Source organism: Dipodomys spectabilis, unplaced genomic scaffold (assembly GCF_019054845.1).
Source record: "Dipodomys spectabilis isolate Male_0828 unplaced genomic scaffold, ASM1905484v1 ptg000032l, whole genome shotgun sequence".
Taxonomy (NCBI): Eukaryota; Metazoa; Chordata; class Mammalia; order Rodentia; family Heteromyidae; genus Dipodomys; species Dipodomys spectabilis.
In genome coordinates, this window is record NW_024870709.1 from 27485654 (window position 1) to 27505245 (window position 19592).

General features: G+C 36.3%; 1 pseudogene; it reads left to right on the plus strand.

The window, feature by feature from the left end:
• Positions 1 to 7675: 7675 nt before the first annotated feature.
• On the plus strand, positions 7676 to 19323 carry LOC122105517 (annotated as a pseudogene).
• The last annotated feature ends 269 nt before the right edge of the window (positions 19324 to 19592 follow it).

A 19592-nucleotide genomic window follows, 5' to 3' on the forward strand; every position in this document is an offset into this window, starting at 1 on the left:
AGAAATTATTAAGATAAATATAGACACAAAAGAACATATATGTTCGATGTTGGTCTAAAACCAGAAACCAAATGACACCTTCTAATCAGATGGGTGGTAAGGAAGGTGTCATTTGGTATCTTCCAATGAACTCTAAAAAAGTTAGTGCTTTGATCCACTTTTTAGTTGTATTTCCAGAGCTATGCTTTCATAATGAATCATTTATTCTGTACAAATGTAACTCTGGTAACTGATAAGCAAGATACCGAACATGGACTTGCTCATAATCTCTTTTGCCTTTTAATAATAGTTTTAGTGTTATCCCCTAAACCTCCCTGCAAGCACCACAGCTGTATACTCATATCTTTAGGAGTACATGCGATATGCACACTTTGATGCTCCTATTGCTTAAGAAGAATCTTTTCCAGCTGTGCTTTTGCATTCAAGAAAATGAACCCATTAGTATAAAGCACTTTGCCATCAAGCCCCTTGAGAATCCCATGGCATATGGTGCATTATCGGTGGGTGTGGCCTCATGTTTACTCTTGTACAGAGATGGGTGCAGCTTCCCGTTCACTCCAGGAAGTCCCAGTAAAAAGTATAAATTTGCTCTGTACAATAAGAACATAAATGCCTTTGCCAACCTTTTGGCAATATCTTTTCCTCAAGCTGGCAAACAAAATTCAACAGATGCTTTCCCAGATGACTCCCTACTGATGAGCACTGTATATGCAGTCTAGCTCATATGATTATACAACATAGATCATCATAAACATTGCGTGTTTCACAGCCCGACTGCCAACTGATCTATGATTCTTGAGGCTTCCTGGGCATGAATTCACTGTGCTTTTGATGGTTTGTTCATGAATCCACTAGGGACAAATTAAATTTGTGATCACAAGCGTTGGCTTCCTTGATTTATCAATATATGATCGGGATGGGTTCTCAGCAAACTGTCCTACAGTGAACACCACAGACACACGATAAGTCAAGGAAAAGAGCTATCTTGACCAGAAGAAGATTATAAGTTCAGGTGATACAATATAATCCTTCTTTGTTCTGTCACAAAGGAAAGAGTCATGTGTGTGCAGACCAGAAATACATCAGCCCTTTTCCAGTCTGAATAGAAAGCAATGTGTTGCAACTTGGAAAGTAAGTTTGGAGTTGGAAGATAGGTGGCTCCCACTGAAATTCTATATCTGGACTTTCCCAGTGATGTGACTTTTAGCACACCAGCTCATCAGTTGGAATGTAGAACAATAAGGACTATTCTTTAGAAGGGACTTTGCCATGTTTTAATGAAGAAGGCATTAAAGACTCAGACAAGAATACCCAGACTAACCACCTATTTTAAGCTTCACTATAACATGAATTGTGGGCTAATGTTATCTCTATTTTAAAATAATGAAAATAAAGGTTAGATCATTAAATTACCTGACTAAGGTCAAACAATACAACAGTCACAAATCTTACCCAAAATTTATCTTTTTTATACATTCAGCCAACCACTGCCTACGAGAACACTTTTTGGTGTCCTGTTTTTAGTAATAACAAGAGCCTGTTTGGGATAAAGGTAAGAGCAGACTCAAGGAAAGTACTTTGTTTTTATAACTGATAAAGTAGACAACTGGTAATGCTCTTAGGATACACTACAGAACACTTACACACTCACAATACATATTTATACAAGTATGTACTTATGAATATGTATATATACACATACATATATATGCAGCCAATTTATGTGCTGTAAAATCAAGTGGATCAGATTATATATTCTCTCTACACAACTGATACAAACATCAGACTAGTACAAATAAAGCAGCTGAATAGACATCTTTAGAATTGGAAAGACCATGATAGTGAAAAAATTGTTATCAAAATAAATGTAGATACAAAACAGATCCAGTTTCAAGAATTTAGAAACAAATGTTATTAAAAAAAATAAGATGTTCCAGTATAATGTTAATTGCTGTCGATCGTAAAGCACTCATCTATAGAATGAATAATGACCAGAGCTTATTCAATGGCAGTTTCAGAAAATTTCAGATCAAAGAACTTACAGGAAAAAATTTACAAAGGATGATTAACCAAGACATATTGCATTAATCAGTCAGATTTGAGAAGTTAAAAATAATGTTGAAAGGCTATAAAGACAGAGTTCTGCTTTCTGCTGGGAAGATCATTGCCATCTTGCAGAGATGGGTATACATGAACAGACAGTTACTTAGTTTAGCCTGGGCAGTACTTAGACTACAATCCTCTGACTTTTATGTATTGGGATTATAGACATATCCCACTATGCATGGTTTATTCTTTGAGACAGAATTTTGCTAGGCCTATCTTTGAACTGCTTCCTGTCTCTGCTTCCCATGTAGTTGAGAATACAGGTGTGAGCAACTACATGAATGAATGAGATATAATCATAAAAGCCATGGAATGAATAAGGAATGTGTTCTATAAACGGAAGCCACTTACTCATTGAGCTCACTAAATGTTGAGTTAAATATACTGAATAACTATTGGGTGCCTATTATGTTCCAGCATTCCTGTGCTTGATTGAGCTGAGACAGAGAAGTGTGTGAATCTGAGCCAGTTACACATTGACTGCCTGACAGTTAATAACATTACAGTTGCAAAACTGGATGTCAATTTTATAATACTGGAAAGTTTAAAACCAATTTCATAAGTAACAGGAACCAGGAAATGTCACTAAGAAACCTGAAAGAAGGTGCTAATGGGGTCAAGTCTATTCTTTTTCACAAGACCCCCAATTGTTCAACATTGTTGGTTTTTTTTCCAAAATATAATGACTCTGATATTCATTTTCCGATGTTTTTCCTCATATGCAATTTCTTCTCACAACCTTTTACTATAGATACATGTTTCTAATGTATTTACAAGGTACCATGTGATTTTTTTTGTTGCTTTGTATGTCCCTCCTGCACGGTATAACCCCTGTTTTCACTGTATTTGATGTTGGTATAATTTGGGGAGCAGAAGGGAAAAAACAAATTGTTTAAATAGGGATACAGGTTGACACATTGCACCAGTGAGATGTACAAGACACTATGTTGAAAAATGAACTTTACAATTTAGTTGCAAAGATGGGAGGGAGGGATAGTAGGGGAAAAACAAAGGAGGAGGCAACAATGCTTGAGAAGAAATGTACTCATTACCTTGCTCATGTGATTGTAACCCCTCTGTACAGTATTTTAACAATAAAAAACTTATTAAAAAATAAAAATAGCAAAAAAATAAATAAACAAATGAATAGAAATAAAAAATTCAACAATCTCCTTAATTTTATTTCCTCTCCTTTGTTGTTTTCAACTAAAATTATTTTTTAAATCATCTAGAGTATAATCCACTATTTGTTAAAATTTTTCTTGCATTATTTATCTGGATTATACCTTGAATATTATTTCCCTAAAGTAATAAGATTTTTTTTCCTCATAAACAAGAATTTGCTGTAATTTTCCTAATTTTATTTTGTTTCTGTTTGAAAGATTCTTTATAACAAACCTGAATTACTTTTGTAGCAAAACAATATAGTGAGTTTTTATTTTCAAATGGCAAGTTGTTAGTGGGTAGCAAGAACGTGAATGATAGTTATTTTCTGTATATTTAATTTGAAAATAACAATAAGGATCACCAACAGTACGATGCCAAGTAAAATTAAATATGACAATAGGTTAAAATGGAGTGACTAATAGATGAGTCAGCTTCAGCTTCTGAGAGCATAGAGCCATATCACCCAGGAGTCCCCATGAAGATCAGGCCAGACCTTCATTTTCCAAAGAGTACACTCATGATAAGGACTTTTCAAAAATACTTTTGCTTCCATCAGAGTGATGACAGACAGAAAATCCACAGTAACTTTACAGCTTCTAAGTGTGTCTCCTAGACTTCTCCAACAGGTCAAAATGAAGTATTAGTCCCTGTTTCTTTAGTAGTCTATATTGTTTCTGTTTTGACCATCGAATCTTACATTCTGAATTGGTTCACCAGACTAATATCCATGCTGCTTTAAAAAATTACTTTGAACTCTAAAACTTGCAATGATAATTTCCTTTGAAATATTGGTATTTAATATGCCTTAACCACACTGCCCAGTAACTGCCCATTCATTCACGGTTCTGAGGTAGGTGTCTGGCTCCAGGGTACCCTTTCCAGGAAATAGTTAAAAGGAAGCAGGGAACGAATCCAAGTTCCTTTTCATTGTTTTTGTCAAGTGATAGCACAAATCCTCTTGAAACCTGGGCTCATCTTGCTCATTATCTAAAGTGGAACAAAAACTGCCATTACTGGGTCCACAGAAGGAAGACTTGGAAGGCGAGGGAGGGGAGAAGTTTTATAATGTGGAACAGTTAGTTCAGGCTTGGAAAATGCCGGAAGTGAAAGTTTTAAAAGGGAATTGTAGCAAAAGAAAAAAAAAAAGAAATAGATTACATATTTTCCTAAATTTTCTGGAAGAAGCATCACTTTTTAAAAGAGAACCCTTCTTGTTAACTATACCATGTGCTCTGTGTTCCGAACATACCTGCTGTCAGCTTCTGTCTGTACCTGGAGAACAGCCTTTCAAATCCTGTGGATCTAAGAAGATTTCTTTTAAAACAATAGCGAAAGTCATCAATTAGCAATGGAGAAAAAAAAATGAAGCCATTCCTCATCCAGCAGGGATTCCTTTTAATGCTTTCTTGTCAGACCCCTATGGCTCTGTCGGTTACTTTTAGGTCTCAGACACAGAACATTTCTTTCAAAAGGTCATCCCTACATGGCATTTCCTTCATTTATTTTTAGATGTTCTAACTCTGGTAAGTTTAACTACCTAGCAACCTAAGAACCACACGGTATTTTAGTGTTGCTGAAAAGAACTAAATTAAATATGGTCTTCATAGGCATTTCCATGTGACATCTTTGCAGTGCCCCAACCAATTTGAAACTCATCTACATTCAAGGATTTAAGGTTTACACAATGTTACAAAAATTAAAGATTACATGTTTAATAATTATTGGTGAGCGGGTGGGTGGGTGAATGTGTGTGTGCATGCACACATGCACAGTAGTACTAAGATAAGATCTTGGCTTCTCACTATTGTTTGGCTTTTCTGCTCAGTGCTGGTGCTCTACAACTTGAGCCACACGTTCATGTCCAGCTTTGTGCAAGTTAATTGGGGATAAGGTTCTCGTAGATTTTTCTGTCCACACTAACTTCAAACTCCCATCTTCAGACTCCTCAGTAGGTAGGATTAAAGACTTGAACCACCACTACCCTGCCTACATGTTTAATGTATAAGCACATATAGAACTCATAGCTCAGCATGGTATCAACTTCACAGTTACTCTCGACCTAATACTGACTACAGTTACAGAAACTCATAAGCTACAGTTTGCCTTTCCCACTGTGGAGAAGGTGAAATAGTTTTCAAAGGTTTAAACACTTCCTATGTTTGGAGGACTTACAACCACTCAGAAACTGTCTGAGGACAATGAGAGCTGAAAGGCTTACCTCTGTATGCTCATTCAGGATTTGAAGTGAGAACTGAGGCAAGGTCAAGAAATCTATTTTTGATGATGGCCCAACATTAGGAGACATGATCAGTTAGTGTCTGCTAATCATGGAGACAGTAATGATGCTGTCCAATGCAATTCATCATTAATTCTAAATAGGGCTGAAAAAACATGACCAAAATATACCCATAATATGCCCATTTATACTGTGTGCTTTTTAATTGAGAGAAGTTTGATCAGAGAATGAAAATCAGAACACAAAGAACGACATTAAAATAAAAAAACAAAGTCCATGTTAATGCTTTAGTTGTCTTCAAAAGTATATGAAAGATAAGAGCAAAGCAGGACAGAAAGGGAGGGAAGAGCTAAAGAGAGATACACTGGAAGAAATGTTCACAGAAGACAAAAGAAACCATGTAGAGAGAGAGAGAGGCTGCAAGAAATTAGAGAGTGAGAAAGGGAAGAGGGAAAGGAAATAGGAAAGAGAGGAAGAAAAATCAGAATGACAAGAAGGCAGAGATAGAAGAAAAGACAAGTGGAAATAAACCTGACTGAAATAGAGGTAATAGAGAAACATATTTTGGCTCTTAAGAATTAGAAATAAACTGTTTTGTTTTCCCTTGCTGCTTTCTTGAGTGCTGGATTTTGAAAACATAATTGGTGTCCTCTTCAAATCCTGCGTAAGAACTGGTCATACTTGAGAAGATAACCTTTGCATTTATAGATATACTAGCCTACGAAAAAAGAAATACTTCCTCAGACTTGCCAGGCTCTGACGAATGAGATTATACCCTAGAGAGTACTCTATGAAAAAAGCATAAATAAAATAGGTGAAAGCTGGATTTGACTGAGAGATTTCCTAGGAATAATTCAGACCAGGATTTCAGAAGATTTCTTCGAATATGCTTTGCAATCTCTGCTTCATGTTTCTCAACTGTGGCACTGCTGACATTTCAAAGTAGATAATTCTTTCTTGTAGCAGGGCTGTCTGTGTATTGCTGCATTTTAATTTTCAGAATTCCTGGCTTCCATGTATTAGATGCCAGTGGCACCTATCTGGAGTTACAGTACAAACCATCAACAAACATTGCCAAATTTCCCCCAGGATGTGAGGGGTGAAACAAAACCAGACAGAGGAGCTCCACTACTCCTGTGCATAACCACAAATGAGTGTGTGCAATGAAACAGCAAAAGGTATAAGGAAATATTCCCTAAGTAAGGTGACATACTGGACAGAAATTAAGCTTGTCTAAATGATACATTGGCCCCCATTTCCCCTCACACACTGTCACAAATATTAGTTACTTCTACTCCATCTAGGACCACCTGGAACTTCTGGTCTACCTTGAGTTTGAGTAGAGTCCTCCTAGCATCCAACTGCAGTCAGGATAGTTATCTGTACCCTTCCATCAGCTGCATTGAGGGTACTGGCTACCAATATCAAATAGGCTGACAGTAATACTGAATAACGAATGCTTAACAGTCGGAGTAACTATGGGACAGCAGGAGAGCAGGATTTCCTGGCACCGAATCCTCCATTAGCATGCCATTTTCCTCTCTCACGCTTCCTATTTGAAAACCCTCTGGGAACATTAAAAACCTCCGCTGTAGCAGGCACCTAGTATTGCCTGAGTTGAAATAGGTTGCACAATTTCTAAATTACCCCCCTGGATATTAGCCACAGCAATTGAGACACAAGCAAAGCAGGATGCAGGCCAAGTTCTGAGGAGTCAAGCAAACCAGAAAGGAACTCCATCTCTAAAATACCCCTTGAACTCTCTTATAACTGAGTCCTTCCTCTAAAATGTTATTTAGATAGCATGGTGAGGAGACCTATCCTGGAGGACATCCTGGAGTTGTTTCTTCATCCCTACCTGCCAGATTACAAGGCCGGTTACAGATACTGCTTTACCCCATACTTTGTTGTTTTTGCTTTCTGTTTTTGTTTTCCTATAAACTGGGGAGATCAGGTCTGGCCTGCACTATCTCGGACACATGGTGGTTGGTAGCATCTGGCATCTTGTCTTCATGGTGAGGGAAGGTGAAGTCTGCATGCCTGAATCCCTAGATGCAGGGGCAGGACTTGCATGATAGGTTACTAAACCTGTCAGTCCAGTTCCTGGGACTTAGCTTCCTGTGACCCTGCCCTCTGACCCTAACACTATTTAGGCCAAGACCAGCTATGGCACCATTTTGCCAAACCACAGTCTCCTGTCTGCTTGTGTCCTGTCTCCTGGCCCTCCCATCTACTGGGGTCCCACTTCAGCTCCCCATTGGAGCCGAATTGGTTAGTTGGTATTATTTTTGTTCTTTCCTCTCTGGCCCCCATGGCTCAGTTTCCTAACAGTGTTAAGTGTATTTGCTGGCTGCAGGTCTTTGTGACAATTGGCAGCCACAACTTCAATAAAGACTGCAAATTCAGCCTCTCAAAATACGGCTTCTCTGTCTTCGTGACTGCATTTGTACCTGATTTATGGTATAACACCTGCAGATTTGCCTTCTACATGCTGTGGTAGTTTGGGAATTTAACAACTGCAGGAAAAAAAAAATGTAAGCGTAAATTTACCACAGGACTTAGCATTTCCACTCCAGGTATAACAAGAGACCTGAACACATACCATATAAAAACATGTTCACAGTAGTCTTATTTGCAGCAGCTAAAAAGTGAAAAAAGTAAATATCCATTATTTCATGGCTGGACATACAAAGCAGTACATTTATGAAATCAAAAATTATTCAGCCATTTAAATCAATGAAGTGTTAATAATGTTATAAGGTGGGGAAAAAACCTTAAAAATATTAAACCAAAGAAAGGAAGCCAGAGATGAGAAAAACACACCTTGTATATTGCTATTATATAAAATATCTAGGAAAGGCAAGTTGATAAAAAATAAAGTAAGTTAGTAATTAATAAGCACATTGGTTGAACAGAGGAAGGGAACACACGTTAATAGAAAGACTTCTTTCAATTGTGGTGAGGGAACATATGAGCCAGAGTTAGCAGTGAGGATTGTATAGCTTTGAAATCAGGCTAAGAAAACGTCATTGCTCATTTCAAAACACAAAATACAAGAATTATACCTCAAAAAAGCCATGTCTATATACATGTAATTTCTGCATAAATATTTTTACACATAATGTGAAAAACAACTTAGAAATATATGCCCAACTGGTTCTAGACTGATCTAGAAATAAAGTAGCTCTGGTGCAAGTTTATTTACAATCAGACTTACAGTCAAACAGAATAATTGGGAACTGATCTATCCTGGGAAGCCAAAGTGTTAAGTTTCAACATGTACACAGGGGTATTTCTAATTTCTATTCTCACAGAACTAATCAGAAGTAACACTTTAAGCCAAAACCAAATTCCTTCTTATTAAATGTCCATTTGGAAATTATAATGTCAACAGTAATGTTGAAATAAATGCTTCCCAAATCAGAGCTATCAACTGCAAAGGGGGAGAAAAACATTAGAGTTACACACACAAACACACACACACACACACACACACACATACACACATGCATGCACATGTGTGCACATACACACACACACACACACACACAAACACACACAGGCACACGCATATTCCAGGCATGCTTTTCTAGACAGAAAATTAACAAAGATTTTTTTCTTTTCACTATTATCATGAGAATCTCTATTTGACAATCACTTGATTTACATAAAATCAGATTTGAACACTGAAAAGGATAATTATGTAAAATCACTTTGCAATGTAATGTGGTTTCTATTACTCAATAGATTACATGATTTTTTTCTTCCTCAACTATCATCACCTAAGAAGAAAAAGGAAAGACCTTCACATTAACATTCTGCTGTAAGCCCATCTATCATTTTGGAATAAAGAAGGGCTCTTCTAAGATTCCCTCTCAGTTGATGATGAGGTTTTGAGAGACGCTGTGCATGGAAAGAAAATATCTATGAATCCCTATCAGGTCAAGTTTTTAGTTCTAGGTTTGTAAATTCTGCTTACAGAATGATATGAGGAAGGAAATACTCAACATTCTTAAGTTTTCCCAGGCAAGAAGGTTAATCTAAAATAATCTAACATGCTTTAATGAACATTTGAAAAACAAGAGAAGAAAGGAAAGCAAGTACAACATTCTGAGAGTGGCAAATTGGTTATTATTACAATTAAAAGAAAATTAACAAATACATTAAAATCCCAAGTCTTTCTCTCACTCTCTCCTCCTGTCTCTTGCTCCTAGTCTCTCTCTCTCTCTGTCTCTCTCTCTCTCTCTCTCTCTAATCCTCTCTCCACAAATACACATATAATAAGCATACAAAAATTTAGGGCATTTTTCTTGTATATTGGAACAGATTTGAAGGTATTTCATAATTTTGGATTGAATATATAATCTTTAGAACCAGAGATTTATAAAAATGGCATGAATTGCATATATACATATTTGTATGTGTATTTTCAAACAAACACACACATGTGTATGTGCGTATGTTTGTTAGAGAGACAGACAGACAGACAGAGAGAAAGAGAGGAGGATATGGGGACCATGGTGCTAAGTTGACATTACTCACTAAGGCCTAAAAGATTATTCACTAAGGCAAAAAAAGGTGTCAAGCATGCCCCAGTATCCTTGATTATGTTACTAAAAGTTTATTCTGTTATCTTTAAATAAGCAAAGTTCATATATAATGTCCTATGGCTTATATAAACATGAAACTTTCCATCTTCATTTCAATGGATTGAGTCAATAACATACTCTTAGAAAATGCAAAACTGTACTTATATGGAGTGCTCTAACTTCAAAGCCCACCTCTTAGAATTTTATTCCTACCCAATCTGCAGCTTCAAATGGAGTGATCAAGAATTCTGTGATAAAGTCAAAAGCTTAACATTTAACGAATACAATCTGTTCATAAAAATTCACTATTTAAAATTAAGAAATCATACTAAATAATATCTTGATCTCCACATATAGGGGCACAATAAAATAAAAAGGTAGGATAAATAAGTCACAAAAATAGAAAGTTAGATTCCAGAAGTTTTGTTATGTTGAGTGAAGCTTAAGAATGATTGCCCTAATTTTCAAAATTATGCATTTCTGTGAATGGCTTTTATTTCTTGTGCTACAAGAAAATGAGCCTAGGTCTGAAGCACACTCAGCACTATGCTATGACTGAATTATAGAATTAGCCTGAATTTGTGTAGATGAAATGATCCATAAGTATAATCTTTGCCATGGAACCAAGTCCAGAAATGGGAAAGGAAAAGAAACGAATTCTTCAAGTTCTTCTTCAGTCACCTGTTAAGGTGAAATGAATTTCTTTTCCACACCCAAAAAACTATTTTGAACACGTTCAACAATCATAGGAGGATTAACAATCTGTCTGAACTAGAATCATTAATAAAGTATTTAAAATAGGATTTAGATGGTGGTAGCTCATGCCTGTAGTTCTAGCTACTTAAGAGCCTGAAATCTGGAAGATCATAGTTTATATTTTGAACACGTTCAACAATCATGGCAGGATTTCCAATCTGCCTGAACTAGAATCACTAATAAAATATTTAAAATAGGATTTAGATGGTGGTGGTTCATGCTTGTAATTCTAGCTACTCAAGAGCCTGAAACCTGGAAAATCGTAGTATAAAGCTAACCCTCGAAGATAAGTCACAAGATTCCACCTCAAGCTGACCAGCAAAAAGCTGAGCTGGAGGTATGCTTCAAGTGCTAGAGTGTCAGTTCTGAGCACAAAGACCAAATGAGTTCAAGGACCTGAGTTCAAGTCTCTGTACTTAACAGATAGGTGATAGATAGGTAGGTAGATAGATAGATAGATAGATAGATAGATAGATAGATAGATATGGATTATCCATTTGTATTAAATTTATTTATCCATATAAGTACATAATGTATGCATGTGTTTTATAAAAGTCAGTTAAAGCAGTTAGATTGAAGGATTGTCAGGGAATGTACAAGACAGTTTTCTAGGTGTTATTATTACCAATATGTTCACCAAATTATATTAATTTCATAATATTTCAGTAAGAAGAATACAACATTGATACTGACATATATGTATCTGTTAACATTAGACATTAGCCTGAGTCCACATAGGCGAAGGTTGAATCCACAGGAAGCAGAACCGGATTTCCATAAACATGATAAATTCACAAACACTGTCTCCTTTTGATGTTCTGTTTTGTTTTTTGTTTATTTCTTTTCAGATACAGACTCTTGACTTATAACTCCGGAATGCCACAAACCTTGATCATCCTGCCTCAGCCTGAGTACCACTCCTGGCTGTTTGCAGATATCTTTGCTGTTGTTAGCTTCCTCATTGCTAAGACGCTGAGAAATGATGAAAGCATTCGTAGGCACAATTAGATAAGTTCCCTACCATCAACAAAAATGAATAACCTGACTGCAAAGCAGTAATCACCAGTCTTTTAAATCCCTCCCATCGTGTGTTTTTTTCTTTTGTTTCTCATACGTGATCCGTTATTATCCCTTAACTGTGGATGAAGAAATGAGAGTGAATGCTTTGAGGTCATACAGTGACAATAATGATTCCTCCATAATTATATTCCAGTTCTGATTCAACAAACTCACAAAGTATCATTGAGCACATGGCTGAGATATGCAAACAACGTAATTCCAGTGGAAACAAATGGCTAACACAACCGTGATACACACATCATGGAATATAATTCAGCCATAAAAATGAGGTAATCTAGTTTCTTGTGACAGCATAAATGAACCTGGAGAATATTACATTAAGTGAACTAAGCCAAGTATGAAAAGGCAAACATGATATGATCTGATTTATGTGTGGAATCTGACAGATTTCTAATAATAGGAGCAGATTATAATGTAGCAGCTATGGGGTAATATGAAAAATATTGGGAAATTTTGATGTAAGGGTCCAAATTTTATTATGCCTATAGAATATTATCTATAGTTAATAATTGCAACATTATTTTCTTAAAATTTGATGAGATTGCTAGTGTCCTCACCTCACCTGACTACAGTGATATCTTTGTTAATCAATTTGATTTTGGTTATCATTATGCAATGTATACTTATGTTAAATGATCAGGTTGTACACATTAAATGTGTCTGATTTTGTCAATATATTCTGTTGAATAAAAAATCACAAATGTCCAGGCACTGATGGCTCATGCCTATAATCCTAGTACTCAGGAGGCTGAGATCTAAGGATTTCAGTTCAAAGCCAGCCAAGGCAGGAAGTCTCTTACCTCCAATAAACCACCAGAAAACTTAAGTGACACTGTGGCTCAGTTGGTAGATCACTGGCCTTGAGCTGAAGAGCTGAGGGACAATGCCCAGGCCCAGAGTTCAAGCCCCATGACCAAAAAAATAAAAAAATCACAAATGGCATTTTGCTAAGAACATTAAAACTATTATATTGCAAACCATAGTTTTTACATGATTGGTATATGTGTGTGTGTGTGTGTGTGTGTATACCACAATTTATCATTTTATTAAAGAGACAATACTAAATAATTGACAGTTGTCACCAGTCCATTATTTGAACTGAGTTTTCAAGACATTGCCCCAATTGGATATTCCTTCTTGTTTGTGAAGATAGCTGGTATCACCACTCTGGATCCTTAGTAAACATAACAGAACCATCATTTTGACCTCAGGCAAAAGGAGTAATTTTTCTTTAAGAGAGGGTTAGTATTGGTTAAATTTTAATGAAGTTCAATTTCAATTATTGTTCAAGTGAGGTTAATTTTTTCAAGCATAAAGAAGTTAGAAAACTGAAGCAAGAAGTTAGAGAACAGTAGCCACCAAGACCAAAGGAAAGTCTACACAGCAGTGCCCATTTGTCTATTAAGTGCATTTTCTTGTAACCCTGGTTTCATTTTACAATAGGACCATTTCCCCCAACGTAGAAATTAGGCATATCGTATACCCTTAACTACTGGGGGAGCTATGAATAATAAATAAGGAGTGTGAAGCACTTAACTGAGTGCTATGTAAGTAATATTTTTAACAGGAAGAAAAATATTCCTATGGGAATTGAGTATGATTTCCTTTCAACACCATATGGTGATTCCCTTATTAGTGGAAAGAATAGCCTGACTTAAATATATATATATATATATATATATACATATATGTGTGTATATATATTCTTCATATATATACATATATATGGATATATACATGAAAGAATAAGATTTTGATTAGAAATCAGGACATATTCACATTTACCCTAGAATGTGTTAGCTAAAATAACTAAAAGTTCTGAGACATTCTACATTCAAGTCCATTGCATAAATGATAAAGATAGTAACAGTATTAGGCTAGTAATGTGGGAAGGAATGTTAAGAAACAACTTTTTTTGTTAACACATAAAAGAGAAATTGTGTCAATCATAATACATAATAAGAAATTCTTGGCTAGAAATAAAACCATAATTATGATAAAAACCTAAAGCATTAAACCAAAGATTGAGTTCAAGAAATTCAAATCTTAGTTCAAGTCACTTTCTAGTTACTAAATATATGATTAATTCAAGGCATTATATTTTTGGAATAAAGACTTATTTTTTAAGGATCAGCTAAAATTTTCTGGGTCAGAGCCCCAAATAACAGTCTATGGATTGACTCTTAATGTATGTAATTATTAACTGTTGGGTATTATTTGGGGGCACTTATATCTTCTAGTGTAGTCTATTGGAGGAGGCACTGGAATTCTCATCTTTATTCTAATGATTGAGTAGTCTACGCCAACCTTTTTTCTACTATATGATTATTGAAGAATGTATCTAAAAGGACCACCAGGAAGAAAGTCAGGAAAAGTCACAAAGTTTAAGGAGAGATAAAGTATTATCAGTATATGCAGATTTGGAATATTAAATAAAGCAGTCCGCAGTACTATTGCTTGGGGGATTTTTAAAGGTGTGACAGCTGTCAATGTATTACGCAAATGAAAAGCTGATTTTGTCTTTGAACCAAAACTACCAAAGTAAGTTTTAGCCTTGTCCCTTCTCACCATGCATATCTATATGCATGTTGGTATCTATATCTATCAATATCATTTGGAAGCAGAAACTTTTTAATCCTGGAAAATGAATGAAGTCTACCCTAAAGCACTGAGACCCAGAGAACTCAGATCTGAGTATTAGCTGTAGTATCACATAGCTATCACTAAGGTTAACAGTAAAAGATTAAAGTAGAATGCTATCAGTAATAAGGTCTCCATAACTGAAAATACATATATCACAGAGTAAATGTTATGGGAAAAGAATAGCCAAAAGAAAATGTAGGTAAGACCAATCTGATTGCCATTCTTTTAAACCCACAATTGAAGAAATCACACTGCTTCCTCAAGATTCACCACCTATCCTGCAGAACACAATTAATGTAATGTTTTATGCTATTAATTATATAGATATAATACATTTTGTATATTTCTCATAAAGAATAAGGTTTTAGAAAATTTTTCTGTCATCGTCACTTAAATCCGGGGTTAAATATGCCCTCGCATTGTTGCTACAGTTAGGTATGGTCCCTTTAATGATCCATCCAACTTTCATTCCTATCATAATTCCTATGTTGATTATTCTTTAAAACATTATCTTTAAGTAGTTTACAAAGGGGTTTCAATTCAACATGTCAGTTTATGAGCACAGTGCATCTTGATTAGGATCAATGTCACCCCTTCCATTATTCTCCCTTCATCTTCCCAGCCCAATTATACCCTTATGTTACTTGGTCCCATTTTCAGATATGTACATTGCATATTATGACTCTTATTTGCCAACTTTTCTTCTCTCCATTTTCCTTCCCTTTCTCCCCTTTACTTCCTTACTGCCAAGGAAACATACCAAATCTTCCTGGTATTTGTTTTGTTAAATTGTAAGTTAGCTGCTCAAAGGAGTTACACCAAAGGAATCCTCTTTTACATTTTCATACTTTACTCAATATGTTTATGCATTTAAGCATAGGGACTTGTATGTATTTTCATATGTGTTAGTAATTTAAATAAAACTTATGAGAGAAAAGTTATCCCTTGTCTCTCTGAGTTTAACTTCATTTAGCATAAGCCATTCTTTACATGCTTGCATTTGTTTTTAAACAAATACAATCCCATAATCATCTTAACTTCATGATACTAACAGAATAGCTTAGGATAGTTATCTAGAAAAATCAGTGTGAGACTAACAGGATAATTTATATATCACATTTTATGATCCTCCAGCTTTAAAGGCTAGTTTACATTTTCTCCTGAATGGTGGCATCTGAATGTAACAGAACAAAGAACAATGTTAGAAGATGGAGGAAAAAAAAAGAAAAATGCAGAAATACAAGATAAACTGATAGATAAACAAAAGGTAAGATGAGTATAAAATATCTCTAATGATTTTACTTGACATGTCATGTTTCTGTGTACATAGGAATTTGTAAAAGTAATAGTACTTGGATTTCATCCATGTAAAGCATTAAGAAATCCATGCATATCTTTAAATTTTTAAATTACTTCTTTAATCTTCTATAAGTATACTAAGATCAGTGAATTTCAAAAGAATTTATAATGGGATGTGGTTAAAAAAATCATTATTACATTTAATTCATAAAGCTAGTGTCCTAGTTCCAGAGTATTCATGGCTTATTTAGTTCACTAAATCATTTTTGTTTTTACACAAGTTTATAGTAATGGAAGTGACTTCTTGCTTTCTGTTCAACATCACTTGCCACTATTTAGTTTAAAAAAATACTCTTTCAGATCCTCTACCAAAATCCACTTCTTTTTTTTTTGAAAGTTGAACTTCATCTATCTGCCCACCTTGTAAGTGTTTTCTGCCCATCACACACACACACACACACACACACACACACACACACACACACACACAGCAACCAGGGTCACCTCAGGACTTGTAGAGTTGTCAGGGATATGATATTTTTCTTTTTATTTTCTTCTTTGAGTTCAGTTTCTATTACTTAGACACCAATGTCTTGGTTATAATACTCCAATGTATTGTTCCTTTTATAATCAGGTAGTAGATGATGAATTGAAGAGAAGTGATTATAAGTAAAATCTGGTACAGTGTTTCCTTTTCTGTTCATAAGATAGATCATTGGGACATTACAGCAAGGTCTGAATTAAGAAAATTATTACTTCATTTTAGGAGAATCACCACCTTGAGCCACAATGAAGAAATGTAAAAAATAAATACCAATTACTCACTTGAATCAGTGTTTTAAACTGAGAAAGTGAACCCTCATAACTTCCTGCCTTTGCCTAGAGCTTTAAGAAAGCTGTAAAACTGAGAATATTTGTTTCATTTTCTAAAAAAAAAAATGAGCCTGTGAAATTGCAACCTCAGAACAGGTAAAACATGTAAATGAAATGACTAAGACTAACCACAGAAGAAATGAATGAACTGTACTTACTTCTCCAGCTTCCACAGTTAATAATGAAAGAAATCCACGAACATACATTGTCAAAAATTTAAAATGAGTTTTCTCAGTTCTCATTAATAACATAAACTATACATTGGCTTGTTTTTATAATCAAAATATACTCACTCAGTATTAACAGCTTTAAAACCTTTTTTGGAATTATTCTGGAAGAAGCAGTCAAATGCCACCAGCCCAGGAAACTGAATACATGTGCTTTCTGGGGAAGAAATGATGGAGAGTTGCCACATTCTTCGGTTGACATAAGTCAACTTGATTAAAAAATTTTTTTCTGATCACAGTATCTTCTTCTGCAAAATAATAATATTTTCAAATATATAGTAGACGTTTTCAGATAGAAAGAGAGAGAGAGGGGGAGAAGAGGAGAGAGAGAGGAAGGAGGTGGGCGAGGGAAAGAGTTATTTCAATCTTGAAACCAAACCTAGCACTGAATTTTGGAAACTCTTCATTTTAATAATATGAGATAAATAGTTGATTGACAAAGACTAGTGTTATCTTAAAAAAAACTTTCTAAACATTGGGAAAACTAAGATACTGTTGAGGCTAACATACCTGTTAGGAAGCTCTACTATTTTATATTTTTGACTCAGATGAAAGGAATTTTACAGTAACTGTCTTAGTCAAAATTTCTCTCATGTTCTAGCCAAGATAAAAGTCTAGAGTAAATGAGGGGAAGTAACTACAGTATTAACATTCCCTCCTCAGGACTCAAAGCCAATGAGACATAGCAACTATTTCAATTTAAAACTTGTCCTAGGAAGAGTTCCTGGAGGAAGTATGACTTCTGGAGTGTTCCCACGGTGGGTAGGCGGTTGCAGAGCCTCTGGCGACAGTGACTCGGTGCTTACTCCCCGCCGCCTGCCTTTACCAGTGGATACACAGCCCAGGAGGAGGGGGCGGAGGCGGGGAGCGGGAGCTGGGCTCAGCCTCTTTGAGGCCTGGGCCCGGAGGCCAGGGGATGGTGGCCTAGCAAGGCCCAGCTTTGAGTGGTGACTGGCCGCCCGCCCGTGTGAGGCAAGTTCTGGAGGCCTGGCCTGGACCATGCTGGGCGGGCAGGGACTGTGAGCAGACCCGCCTAAGTGGTGTCCCTGCTGCCACACTCGTTCTCAGTGCACTATCTGCTCCCAGGGATCGTGGTCCTGGGCTCAGCACCCACCTATCTGCTCCTATGCAGAGCCTGGCGACAGCTCTCTGCCCTGCTCCCAGCCGGTGGACAACCAGCAATACTGTGTCTACCAGAATGTGCTGCTCCTCTCCAAGAACTACACCAGGGTGCAGATATTGCTACGTGGAGATCTGCCAATAAATACATTAATTAATTAAAGAGAATATAATGTATTTGTCGAATCATCAAAGCAGAATGGACTGTATTGTTGCTGCTGTTTTGGCCATCAGGCAGAATGCTCATGGACGCATGCGCTACGTGCTGAAAGACAGTCTAAAGAGGCTGTATAATTTGTGGAGGGGAAGGGGAAAAACAAGTCGTTTAAATAGGGATACAGGTGAACCCATTGCAACAATGAGATGTACAAGTCCTTATGTCGAAAAGGAACTTTACAACTTTGGTGGGGGGTGGGGGCGGGGAGGATTGGGAGGGGGAGCAGGGGGAGGATGGGAAGGGATGGGAAGGGGAAACAAAGGAGGAGGCTACAATGCTTGATAAGAAATATACTCATTATCTTGCCCATGTAATTATAACCCCTCTGTACAGTATTTTTCACAATAAAATAAATAAATAAATAAAAAGGAGGCTGCCCTTGTACTGTCCAGGCATGGAGGAAGCTATGAAATGCCAAATGTAATGATAACAAGGTGAGAAGCAAGCTACAGAGCTACGTGAAAGCTGGAATGCCATTGTACCTTGTGATTTTTCCCAGGAAAAGCAAAACTCCTAACTGTTAGTCAGTCATTTGCTGCCCGACAGGGCTTTCTGATGTTCAAACATGTGCTGACCCCAAGATTAAAGGCAACTCACGTTGCTTTGGTCTCTCTGAAGAGTTACCTCGATGCCATTTACGACGTTACAGTGGTTTACGAAGGGAAGAGTGCGAAGTCGTAGCAGCCGGAGGAGCCTCTGTACCTATCAGGTTTTCTATGCAAAGAATGTCCAAAAAATTCACATTGATTGTTTCGACAGGAAAGATGTTTCAGAAAGACAAGCATCTCTGAGAAAATAGCCTCACCAACGTGTTGAGATCAAAGACAAGTTCTTATAGAATTTTCTGATTCACCAGATCCAGCGAGAAGAAACAAATTTCCTGGGAAAAGTGTTCATTTCATACTAAGTGTCAAGAAGATCTTAGGTGGTTTGACTGCTGACTTATTCATGATGGAGGCTGGGAGGAAACTGCATGTGAACACGTGGATCTATGGGACTTTGCTGGACTGACTGCTTGATAAGAAATGTACTCATAACCTTGCCCATGTAATTGTAACCTCTCTGTACGGTATTTTCACAATAAAAAAATAAAAATAAAATAAACCATAGATGTCATGGACAATCAAAAAAAATGGTTGTCCTCTCATAAGTCTGGTAAACTTGTCTGCCAGTGAAGGCTGCACATTCCATCAAATCGCTTCCTGAATTAAATGAGAAGTGTAAATAAAGCAACTGATATGAAATTAATCCTGGGCAAACACATATGTTTTTCCAGCTTT